Source organism: Calidris pugnax, unplaced genomic scaffold, assembly GCF_001431845.1.
Source record: "Calidris pugnax isolate Ruff unplaced genomic scaffold, ASM143184v1 scaffold179, whole genome shotgun sequence".
NCBI lineage: Eukaryota > Metazoa > Chordata > Aves > Charadriiformes > Scolopacidae > Calidris > Calidris pugnax.
In genome coordinates this window covers 1,381,908-1,393,764 of record NW_015090948.1, presented here as the reverse complement: position 1 = coordinate 1,393,764, position 11,857 = coordinate 1,381,908, and the positions used below count along the sequence as shown (strand labels likewise).

At 38.5% G+C, this 11,857-nt stretch overlaps 1 long non-coding RNA gene across 1 annotated transcript; it reads left to right on the top strand.

Annotated features, from left to right (window-relative positions):
• Positions 1-3,663: 3,663 nt before the first annotated feature.
• LOC106893760 lies at positions 3,664-7,935 on the top strand. The gene is made up of 3 exons (XR_001413161.1): positions 3,664-3,723; positions 7,412-7,458; positions 7,836-7,935. It is a non-coding gene; the product is annotated as an uncharacterized LOC106893760 (long non-coding RNA).
• Positions 7,936-11,857: the final 3,922 nt, after the last annotated feature.

Sequence of the window (11,857 nt, the reverse complement as noted above, 5' to 3'; positions counted from 1 at the left end):
ATTTGTACTAACCAACTCCTTTCATTTGTTTCATTACGTATGTTTAACTAAAAAAAAAAAAAGGCCCTGCTCCTCTAATTTTGGAAAAGCACATATTTCCGTAGTATGGCAAAAGTGTTGATACTTTCCAAGAACAAACATTTCACCGGGTACAATGTTCACTCCCTGTTGAAAACTGCATGGGCCCCCCTCTCCTCCCTGGAAATTTCTACTGGACCTCTGTAAAATAGATAAATGCAAAATATAAGGATGTATAACTTCCCAGTCCCTGTAACCCACCTGAAATACTCTGTGCGGGAATGCCAGCATTCAAAGAAACTTTCTTTGTAAGCCTCTTTTTAATTTCAGGATCTCAGTGTTGCATGTACCCTTGATGCAATTCTAAGGATAACTGTTAGCCAAATTCTGCATGTTTCTCCGTTGTTGTACAAGCTGCTGCCAGATGGTTTTACGGAGAAAATACATTCAACGTCAGTCACCTAACTGGAAGCCAGATGGCACAGCAGAAGTTGGAACAAGATGTTTGCCAACTCGTTCTTGCTTCCAGCTGTGGTCCCATGCCTCCACCATGACCATGAGGACAATGGCCTCTTGACTGTCACCGTGACTCTCTGTTTAGTGTTCCTGGCCATGCTACGTGCTCATTCAAACAGCTGACTTGATGACATTGCCTTGCCCCCTCTTCCCAAAAGCTGCCCTGAAGAACAAGCAGAAATGGGTATGTAAGAGTCAGTGGGGCAAGATAATCCTTTGCTGGGGTTCTTCTCTCTTGTGATGAAGTGCGTAAACTGGACCTTTTAGATATCTTACTGGAAAGTCGCTAAAAGGTGGCTTGGATGGATGTTGTGGTTTTTTTAACTCAACTTATCAGAATTGTAGTCAGTTTGCCTGTTGGGATATTTTGCTCTGAATGAGAGGATAGTCTCACAGTCCTTCAGTTGGTAGCACAAAGCTGGAAAAGTACCTGGCCCTTAAGGGTGGGGAGCGTGTGTGACAGTTGTGGAGCAGTCCAGTTTTCAGGAATGATGTTTTTCAAATACTGTAACTCGTCTGGCTGATGTATCTGGCCAAGTTGCATGGCTTAGTCTTTGCCGTGTGGAGAAAAGTAAACGGTCTGTTCAATGAAACGCTCAAGCTGCAGCAGATGCTGCCTCCATGTCTTTCTCATGAGAAGTTATGGGATACAGTAACAACATCAGTTATTGCCATTTGGGAGATGATAATCATTTATAACTCAGACTGTTATGAGACCGTAAAGCAGGGTGAATCTGGTGCTTGGAATTCAGCTTAGCGATAACAAACTATAATGTATTTATGGTAGGTGGCTCTCAACAAGGTAGAGAGAAACAAGTTGGCTTGTTATGCCTTTGAAGGAAAATTATTGTGCTATCAGGTCATTTATGTAGTCACAATGGGATGATGTAAATAGTTTGGAAGTTGCCAACCAAACACTGTTTCCAAACAGAAGTCAAAACCTTTGGGAAATAACAATTGCTGACCAAATGATTCTTCTTTAAAAGCAAACTAATAAACTCTACGGGTCCCTTAGGACGCTGGCAAATCTCCACATATGGTAGAACAGGTTATCTTCTCATTTCAACCTTTTTTTTAATAGAAAGTACCATTGCAATGACCATATCTGACCTTTCTGAAAATGCGAGCCCCAAGATACCCTGAACTAGCTGCTGTCTGAATGTAGAATATAACTTTTACGAAGAACTCTGTCATTGCTAAAATCTGCCAGAAATAGTTTCCGTTATACTTGAAAATCAGTAAAATAGTTATTTAAATTTTGCTCTTTGTTTTCAGTTGCAATTTATTTTTATTTAATTCTGGATATGGTTGAATATGTTTCTATCCTTCTAGCCTTTCTTAAAGAATCTATTACCCATGCGCTTTGATCAAGCTGTTTAACTACTCCTTTAATAAACCCAGAAGACACAGACCCTTTTGATTTTCACTATTAATTGTTTTCCGATCTTAATCTTCCCTGTGTGACAGTCTCTGGAAAGAAAATGCTAAAATAATACTTTCATAGGTAACAGGCCCTCTTGCAGGATTGCATCTTGTTTTTTTCAGGCTAAAGACTGGATTTAATGTTGCAATTCAATTTCATCTGCTTCCACCTTCTCTGATCTTCAGACTGTATTTCAATTGTTAGATTTTTTTTTTTTTTAAAGCTTCAAACAAAACTGGTGCCCCTCTTCTCAGACCAGCTACAAATATTTCTCTTGATTTATTTTTTTTTTTTTTAAGTGACTTTGGGCATTTATTTTCAGTTACTTTACATGAATTCAAGCCCTGATTCTGAGTTCCTACCACATGCAAAGCCCATTAAGTCAATGGAAATTTAGGTCTGGAACCTTCTAAGCTTAATTTTAAAAGAAAAAAAGGAACTGAAAATTTTCTGTTGACTCCTGCAACCTTATCTCAAACTCCTAAGAGCCATAATATGTACTCTCCACAAACGTGTAGGATATGGTACGCTTCTTTCCCAAACTTTTGCCTAGAAAATTTCTGTTCTTAATTAAACTAGAACATACTGGCTGGGCTTCATCAAAAGAAGCTTGGCCAGCAGGCCGAGGGAGATGATTCTGCCCCTCTAGTCTACTCTCATGAGACCCCACCTGGAGTACTGTGTCTATGTCTGAGGCCCCCAACATAAGAAGAACATGAACCTGTTGGAGAGAGTCCAGAGGCCCATGTAGATGATGGGAGGGCTGGAGCACCTCTCCTATGAGGAAAACATGAAAGAGTTGGGTTTGTTCAGCCAGGAGAAGAGAAGGCTCCAGGGAGACCTTATAGCGGCCTTCCAGTACCTGAAGGGGGCCTACAGGAGAGCTTGGGAGGGACTCTTTGTCAGGGAGTGGAGAGATGGGATGAGGGCTAATGGTTTTGAACTAAAAGAGCGGAGATTTAGATTAGATATCATGAAGAAATTATTTGCTGTGAGGATGGCGAGACCCTGGAACAGGTTGCCCAGAGAAGCTGTGGCTGCCCCATCCCTGGAGGGGTTCAAGGCCAGGTTGGATGGGGCTTTGAGCAACCTGGTCTGGTGGGAAGTGTCCCTGCCCAGGGCAGGGGGTTGGAACTCGATGATTTTTAAGGTCCCTTCTGATCTGAATCATTCTATGATTCTATGAACTTAATTTAAGCTATCAGTCCCACAGCTGAAACAGCAGGGCTGGTGGTCCCTCAGCTGAAACAGCAAACACCTGTTTCAGCTACAAAAACGTTTTCTCTGGAGAATAAATTTGCCCCTTCTCATGAGACTGGGGCCATTTCCTGCTCCCTTCCGTTTTCTTCCTTCCCTTTAAGAAAATACAGCCTTTTCTAGTCAGGAACGGCACAGAAGCCAGCGGGAAGGCCCTGAGGGGACGCTGAGGCCGTTCCCGCCTTTGCAGGCGACCACCCTGGAGACCTCCTCAGGAGATCGCCTCAGGACATCCCCTCCCGTGCTGGTAAAACGCCTCAGAGAGACTTAAAGACAGGACCTCTGGGGGACGAGAAAAGTGAAGCGTGAGTAACTCTAATTGAGGCTCGTTTTAATTACATCGCCGCGGGGGTCGTTGTTCCCGCCCCCGCCCCGCGGCGCCTCCTCATGGGGCGGGCGCCTGCTCTCGCGAGACGTCGCCCCTGGCAACGGCCCCACGCGCCGGCCGGCGGGGGTGGCAACGGCCATGGCGGAGGCGGCGGGCTCTGAGGCGTCCTTCTGCCTGCAGAGTATCCTTCCTTTTTTTCTTCCCCCTTCTCCTCGTCTCTGGGGTCCCGCCGGTTCCCCCGCCTCAGGCAGGCGGGCCCAGCTCTCCGGGAACCCCGGGGCCTGCCTCAGCGGTGACTTGAGGTGGGGAGGCCCTGCCTGTGGTAGGGGAGCTGGGGCAGGACTGTCCCGAAAGGAGACCCACGGGTTTCCAAGTTACTTCATACGGCAAGGCGGGGGGGAAAGACAGAAACCTCACCTCCCCACCGCCTTGTTGCTGCTTTTTGTGGGTTATTGCCCCCGGAGGCTAAAAAGGGCCAGTATGCAGGGTGTGTGTGTGTTTCCTGAAGAGATGCTGGGGTCTTGCTGGCTTGAGTGTGATGGTTTTTTCGTTGCTGGTGAAGAGTCAGAGTCCCCGAGCGACCCTTAGGAAATCTGTGCTAATTGTCTCCTCCTGTCCCGCTCTCCCCTTGGCTCCAAGCAGTCAAAGCAAGTCTTAATAACTTATTTTTTTGCTTTAGTTGCTGATCTGTTAGTGCAAAATATCAACAGAGGAACGACAAGACTTACCATTAAGACTCACAATCCCAATGTGCTGTTGGAAAAGGTCCTCCTTTAATTTCCCAATGCCTGCCACACTCTAACTGCCTACACAGTCGTTTTGTTTGGTGGTGCGTATGACCAAGTTATAAAAGATTAGGATACAATAACCTAGACATAATTTTATTTGTTATGGCTTTTAGAGGAAAAAAAATCAGTTTGAATTCTTTTCTCAAGTGAGTTGTGGCAAGTTGTGTTAGGCATTTATGGCTTTTAAATGTATAATTTTTTGTTAGGTGACTCGAATTCTAGTTTTGTCATTAGGTCAGACCAGCTGTACCCATTCTGTTTTGTAGCTGTGAGCTGCCTAATCAAGAAACGAGTTATAAAAGATTAGGATACAATAACCTAGACATAATTTTATTTGCTATGGCTTTTAGAGGAAAAAAAATCAGTTTGAATTCTTTTCTCAAGTGAGTTGTGGCAAGTTGTGTTAGGCATTTATGGCTTTTAAATGTATAATTTTTTGTTAGGTGACTCGAATTCTAGTTTTGTCATTAGGTCAGACCAGCTGTACCCATTCTGTTTTGTGGCTGTGAGCTGCCTAATCAAGATCTTGTGAGCTTTGTTAGAGGCTAAATAATCAGAGCTTCAGTGTTAGGCCCTACCAGTACTGTAATTTTTCCTGCCTTGCTAGAATTAAGATGTAAGCCAATATAAAAGCAATTTTTAAAAAAAGTGGAAAGTTGTCCTTCGCAACCTTGTGCCTCAGTTTCTATGTCTTTGAAACTGCACAGCTGTTTTCACAATATGTGGTGTGCTTAAAAAAGCATCACATCAGGACATGTGTTTAAAAGAGATACTTGACAGTGTTTTTTTGGAAAATACAATACTTTAAAAAAATAATTCTTCAGTTTTGTTGTGCTCCTAGCTATGTTTTTTGGAAAAAAAGAGGAAGAAGTTATGTTTTAGTCTGTGCATACTGTTTGCAATGACACATTAGTTTAGATCATAATGGGTTACAAGGATGATCTGGTCAGGAGAAAATTCAGGAAAAAAACAGTGTTAGAAATGTTTACTTATCAAGGATATCACTGCAGTGGTGCTTCTTTCTGTATTGAAAGATTTGATAAATGCAGAAAGAAACAGTCAAGATGGAGATGAAGAGTCATTTGTAGCCATACAGAAGCTAGCTTTAGAGAAAGTAACCTCTGATCAAATCACTAAATATGGTGTGAAAAATTGCTGGGTACGCTATTTTATTTAAATGTACTTTATTTAAATTAATTTGAAGTTGACATATACTGTCCTATGAAGTAATGAAGTGACTTTGAGGTTCCAGAGAAGTATGCAGATATTTCGTTAGTACATGGAATTACTACATATATACGGAAATTGTCCTTTGCTTCATACAAAAAATGTTATACCCACGTATTCAGGCCGTACAAACATGACCACACTTTTTAAAGTCTCGTTCTTTAAAGAGAGAATGTGAAGTCAGCTAGCTACTACTAGCTGAAGTCAGAATAGTTAATCCAGATTTCTTTTGGTGCAATAGAGAACAGGTTTAGGCTGTTAAATCAAGCCCTTTGGAGGTTCCTTCTTTTTTCTCCCCCTTTATGAAAGAAAGCATAGCAACCATTTTCTTGAGATGAGTTTCTGTCTGCATCGTTCAGGTTTTAGAATTAAGCATTTTGGAATCAATCAAGTTGGAAAATGAAGCTTTTGCAGAAAGCCACATTTGAGATGCAAAGAGATGGTGTCTTGAATTGAAGTCGTGTGTTCCACATCTGCAGTCTGATACAGTAATTTGGGAAATGAATTTGGGGGCACGTGTATTACAGGCATTTGCTTTCATCTACTAAGCCTAGATAGGAGGTTCTTAAGAAGCATTCATGCTAGCTACCTATTTATATATGCAATTTTTATAGTAAACATGTAGTTTAATTGGACAGTTGGAGGTACACAGATGTGCTTTGATTACTGAAAATTATGCCTTTATTCACTCAATGACTTCCCTGTTTGGTTTTTTGGTTTACAATAGAAAACGAAATCTCTCCAACTTTTCTCTCAAACCTCACATCTCTAAAACAGATGAGGGTCCTTTGTTGGGACATGATCTTCAGCTGTTAGCTTTCCAGAGGCTTACAATTTAACTACTTTTGTTAATGCTGTGATGCTGGGGTCTTGAATGCAGATGATACTTTTACATGTACATATTGTACTGTGAGAACTGTAGCAAAAGGTCTGTTTTTAAGGAGAATAATTCAGGCTTGGGAAACTTCATGCAAAGCTGGAAAATCATGTTGGCTTTTTTTTTTCTTTTTATATGTTTAAGTTACCATTTAAATTTGAAGTATGTGAAGTCTGAATTGCCAGCTTTTTTCGGAGGTTAAGTTCTGGTTTATTTACACGGGTAATTTATAGGCTAACTGATTTCCCACAGACCATCTTGCTAAAAATATTTTTGTTATACTTTTGTGGGCTGTGAGGCTAGTGGATGAAAAATGTTTATTTGGGTTTCATTTTACACCCTTTGTAGTTATTTTTAATGAAAAGTTTGGCTCCAAAGCATTTGGAAGAACTGTAGATAATCACCAAATGAATTTTTACATTTTGAAAGTTCCTTATCTTTTTGTTGTGATTGTGCCGCAATTATTAAGGTTTTTGTATCAGTTTCAGTAAATGGTCTTCTGGTACTCAGTGTTTGATCTCAGATGCTTGAGTTTGAACTTGCACATCTGAATTTGATAAAAAAAAAGCCATTTTCTGAGAGCATGAAGTTAGTTATGCTTAAAAGCATAAAGTCTGTAGAAGTATCAGTACAGTAAGACCCCTATGAAAACTGATGATTGTGTGGGTGAGAGCAGAATTTAGATACTGTTTAATTCAGAACAGTGTTTGACTTCTAACTTCAACAGATCTGATGAGGTATATTTTAATGGTGTTTAAGCTGCTATGAAAACTTTGAGTCTGTGTACTTAATTTTCACTAGAGCTGGGCATGTTCACCCAAAGGGTGAAAGAAGCCTTGAAAGTGCAGAGTCTTGTGTCATAAAGAAGGGCGAAGGTGGTGATAACAGATTTATCGGTGCTTGTTTTGTGATACTTTTTTGTTCAAGTTGGAACTCATCACATTCACCAGCTGTTTCAGACTTAACAAAATCTGCAGAATTTACCCTAACAGACGACTCTAAAGATGATTATCAGTATGAAGAGGTAATTTACTAAATGGATAATCTTCTGATATATGTTTATTTTACTTCATCAGCCACAAAAACATCCTAGGAGAAATGACATGAAACTCTTTTTTGTAAAGTGTGATGATGTTAGGCATCTCTTTATTTTTCAAGAGAAGATTTAGTGTAGTTGATTTGTTATGTTTCACTTTTATTTTTATGTTAAATACTTTTTTGAAGACACAGGTATTTCTATTTAGATATTTCAGTTTAAAATAAATATTTCGGTAATATAAATTCTCTTTAAATATGGCAAAATATTATTTTAACAAGAACGAGATTATTTTCAATAGTTTTCTTGGGAGTGGAAAGATGTATAAAATATGTTGATACCTAGCTTTAAATCATTTCATTTAGGTTCCAGAAGATGATGAATTTAGTCTTCAGGAAGATGATGAGGATCTGACGAAGGCTTTGCAGACTATTCAAGAGCAGGCTGAAGATGCCCAAATTTTAGTAAGAACCTCCTAAACATTCTAAGACTTTGTAGTTCAATTGGCATTAGTGGCTTAAAATTTGCACATTGTAATTTACTTTAATTATGAAATGTTTGTGTGCAAAAGACTGTCTCTTATTTTTTTAGAACTTTCTAGGGGTAAACATGCTACAGTGGAAAAGGCAACTTGTGTTTCCTGGGTTTCATCTTCCTTCAACTTTTGTTCGTTTTATGTTCCACAAACAACCTGATATTGCAAATACATGTAAGAAATATATAGATAGATTATTTAAAACATATTAATGTTATGAAAACACATTGACAACCTGATATTGCAAATACATGTAAGAAAGATTATTTAAAACGTATTAATGTTATGAAAACACATCAGTATTTTAGGGTTTGTTTCTTTATCTGAGTAGATTGAATGAGAGTGTGATCCCTAACACAGGAAAGACACTGCATATGCTTAAGACCCCCAGAAGCTTGTACTCTGCTAAAAAACATTATAGATATTGTCGCGGTATTTTAGGGTTTGTTTCTTTATCTGAGTAGATTGAATGAGAGTGTGATCCCTAACACAGGGAAGACACTGTGTATGCTTAAGACCCCCAGAAGCTTGTACTCTGCTAAAAAACATTATAGATAGTGTGGTTTGAGTTAAAACGGAACCAATTTTCTGTTCAGTAATTTTAATTTTCAGCTAAGGCTCTTCTAACTAACTGAACTCTCTGAAATTAACAGCATAATGTGGAGACACTGTTCTCTCTCTGAGAGCTAGGACCTGATTATTTATAATTAGGCCAAGGAATGGTATGCAGAGAGGCTCTTGCTTATACTTAATGCTGTAACAACCAAGGCCGGCTAATTTTGTGATACACCCCGTTGGAGAGTCGGAAGCAGAAAAGCATAGAGGAGTGGCACCTGCAGGGAGGAGGGGACAGGAGAAGTGACCCAAAAGTGGCCAGCAGGGTGTTCGATCCCATCTGCATCATGCTCAGTATAAAAGCTGAGGGATCAAAGGGTCCACCTTCTCTTTCTTTAGTGGTGACCACCTGAGGAGGACTCCGTCTGTTCATCTGCCTTGGGGAGACCATTTGCTGTTCACTTCAGTGGCCGGTCTGGCCCAAACCAGGACAGATGTATTGAAAAACCAAGAATAGGCTGTTACACTATGTTAAATCAAAATATTAATGAAATGATCAATAATTTCACACCATTAGTTTTTGACACTTCTTACAGTTTGATTTCAAAACAGCCATGTAATAGAGTTACACAATAGCGTTGTTATGTTGCATTTTCCAAAATACGATTTACCTGAATTTACTTGCTTATAACAATCTAATGGAAAAGTGTTTGTCCCTGCTGTGTTTCTAATATCACCATTATCTTATGGCCTCATTAGTAAGCCCTCATCATAGCCTTTGGTTTGTAAAAGCAAATGATTAAGAATGAAAAGATATAACTATGTGAATCATTCTTAACATCAAAATGGAGGAAAAATGTGCATTTTTCTAGTTCATATCAACAGACCAGTTTTGTATTTTAGATCAAACTTTGAATGAAGACTGACAATACTGGAGTCTTCTGTGTTTAGAAACTGAATATACCTGAAAATGAAGAGAAAGGTAGCATAAGATTTTAAGACTGAACATACTTGATGCTAACCAAGTAGTGGAAATTCTGAATATTCTTTAGGGATACCCAAGTTATGTCTGTTTTACTGTGTGAGTTGACATTCGAATAAAGTGAAACAAGGAAGGATATTTTTAATCTATTGATCTTTTGACAGTGCTGTAATTAAGTAACCTTTTGCCTCTTTGTTGATTGAACTTTGACTGGTAGGAAACTCAGATTCTCTTGGATTTTGTTCTTATGCTAATAGATATCTGCCTTCTTGCTTCTTGACTCATTATTTGGAGGCTTCATATTTTTCCATAATTTTGAAATGGAAATAATATTTTCAGTCTTTAGACAGAAAGACATGAATAGAAGATGTTTTAATACACTTGATAGTTCCTTGACAGCTTTCGTAACAATTTACTGTATATTTTGTGAGGCTCAGTTGACTAGATTGTTTGATGCTAATTCACTGGAAAAACCAAGTGCTGCAGTGGATGCTTTGAATGACCCAAGTTAGAAGCATTGTTTCCTGTGAATTAATATTGAATCAGTATCCAAACTCTGAGGGAAGAAGCATAGTAAAAGTCAGTCTTCAAGTGAAAAATAATTGCTACGCTTTTTCAATTTTTAGTTTCTAATCTTGGCTAAAATGGGTTAAATTAGGTAACAGCCTTATCCTGGAATAGCTAATCTGTGATAGAGTTTTAAGTGATTGTGCATATTTGCTGGTCATAGTAACTTGTATACCTAATCCCATATTAAAGATTGCATTTCAATACAAGATGCAAATCTGTTTGTTAAAGGAAAGAAATTATTTAGAGAAGGCACATATAAAGTGAGCGTACAAAAATATTTAAGTGGTTCGCCAAATGCAGATACTATAAATATCCACAGTTTCTAAACTGAGTAACTACAGTGTCTTTTACGCTCTGTTAAAAAGGTCAAGTATAACGAGGAAAATCTAAGAAAAATACTTATTTTCAAACTTACTTCCAAAGTAATTAACACTAATTACTAAATGAAGAAGAGCAAACATAAGCAAAAGAGATATGGTGCTATGCACCTTAAAAAAAAGGGATATTGAGACATGTTTGCTTTCCTTCTGGACCTCTGCATGCAGTGAAACTACTGGTCTTTAAGGAGCTGGGTGAGGCTCCTTCAACAGTTACAATTCATGTTTTTGTTTGGATCCCAACAGGGAAATGAGGGTGATGGAGCTCTAATTTCTAAATATCGTTTCCCGTAGTCTGGTGGTGAAATGGCAGCTGATTGAAAATACAGCTGTGCTGGGCAACACGTGCTTTGGATAGCAGTGATTCTGCTGGCAGTTCCCATTCTAGTCATCATCTGTCCTTTCATGGACATGATTTTTTTTTTCCCGTTGTCCTTGTTTTGAGACAGTGTAAAGTATCATAAAGTATTTTAAAACAATAGAATATTTTGCATTTAAAATAAAAAATTCAGCTGATAAGGATCCTAGGAGAAGGATACAGAACTTTGGGAAAGCCATGCACAAAAGAAAGCTGCCTGAATTACTTTCTTTAGCAGTTACAGCTATTACACTTCAATTTCAATATATTAATTTTCTTAATATCCCTAATGATAATCTGAAGTCACATGCCTTTTATTAACCTTATATTTTAGGTAGATCTGATTTGTTTGACTATGTTAAAAATCTTTGAATTACCTCTTTATTTTTTGTTAGTTCAATAAGTTTTGCAAGAACATCTCATTTTGTTTTCCAGAGAAATTATTATTTGGTGTTAATCTACAATATCTCAACAATTTCTGTGCAAGGAAGAAAGAAGTCCTTAAATTTATGGTTGTAGCAGTTAACTTACTTTCCTGACCATATTTGCCATCCTTAGACTTAAATTTTTTGAAGATTTTAATTCAAAAAACTTAACCAAGGTATATTTAACAAAGCAAGTATTTAGTTTGTTTATTTTGACTTAATGCTCAGAATCCTTTAATAAGATGTTGTCTATATAGCTACTATAGGGTGTCTGTACTGCATCAATTAGTAGATTGTATTTTGCTCATTTCTAAATAGGTAACTGTATACAAAAAATTACTGTTATTGCCATTCTGTGGGTAGTCATCCAAGGTTAAGATGAAGTTAAAGAAAGTGGTCAGCCTAAAGACTCACAAAGTCTTCAGGAGAGCTGGGAATTTAATTGTGGTTTCCTGAGGCCCTGTTCCAGTACCTTGCCTGTTAGACTGCATTCATTTTTCCCTATATTGTTCCCTGCTCGGGCGTCAGTTCCTGAAATGATTCTCAGTGCTAGTATCTAGCTAATAAATTCTCCTCTGCACGGAT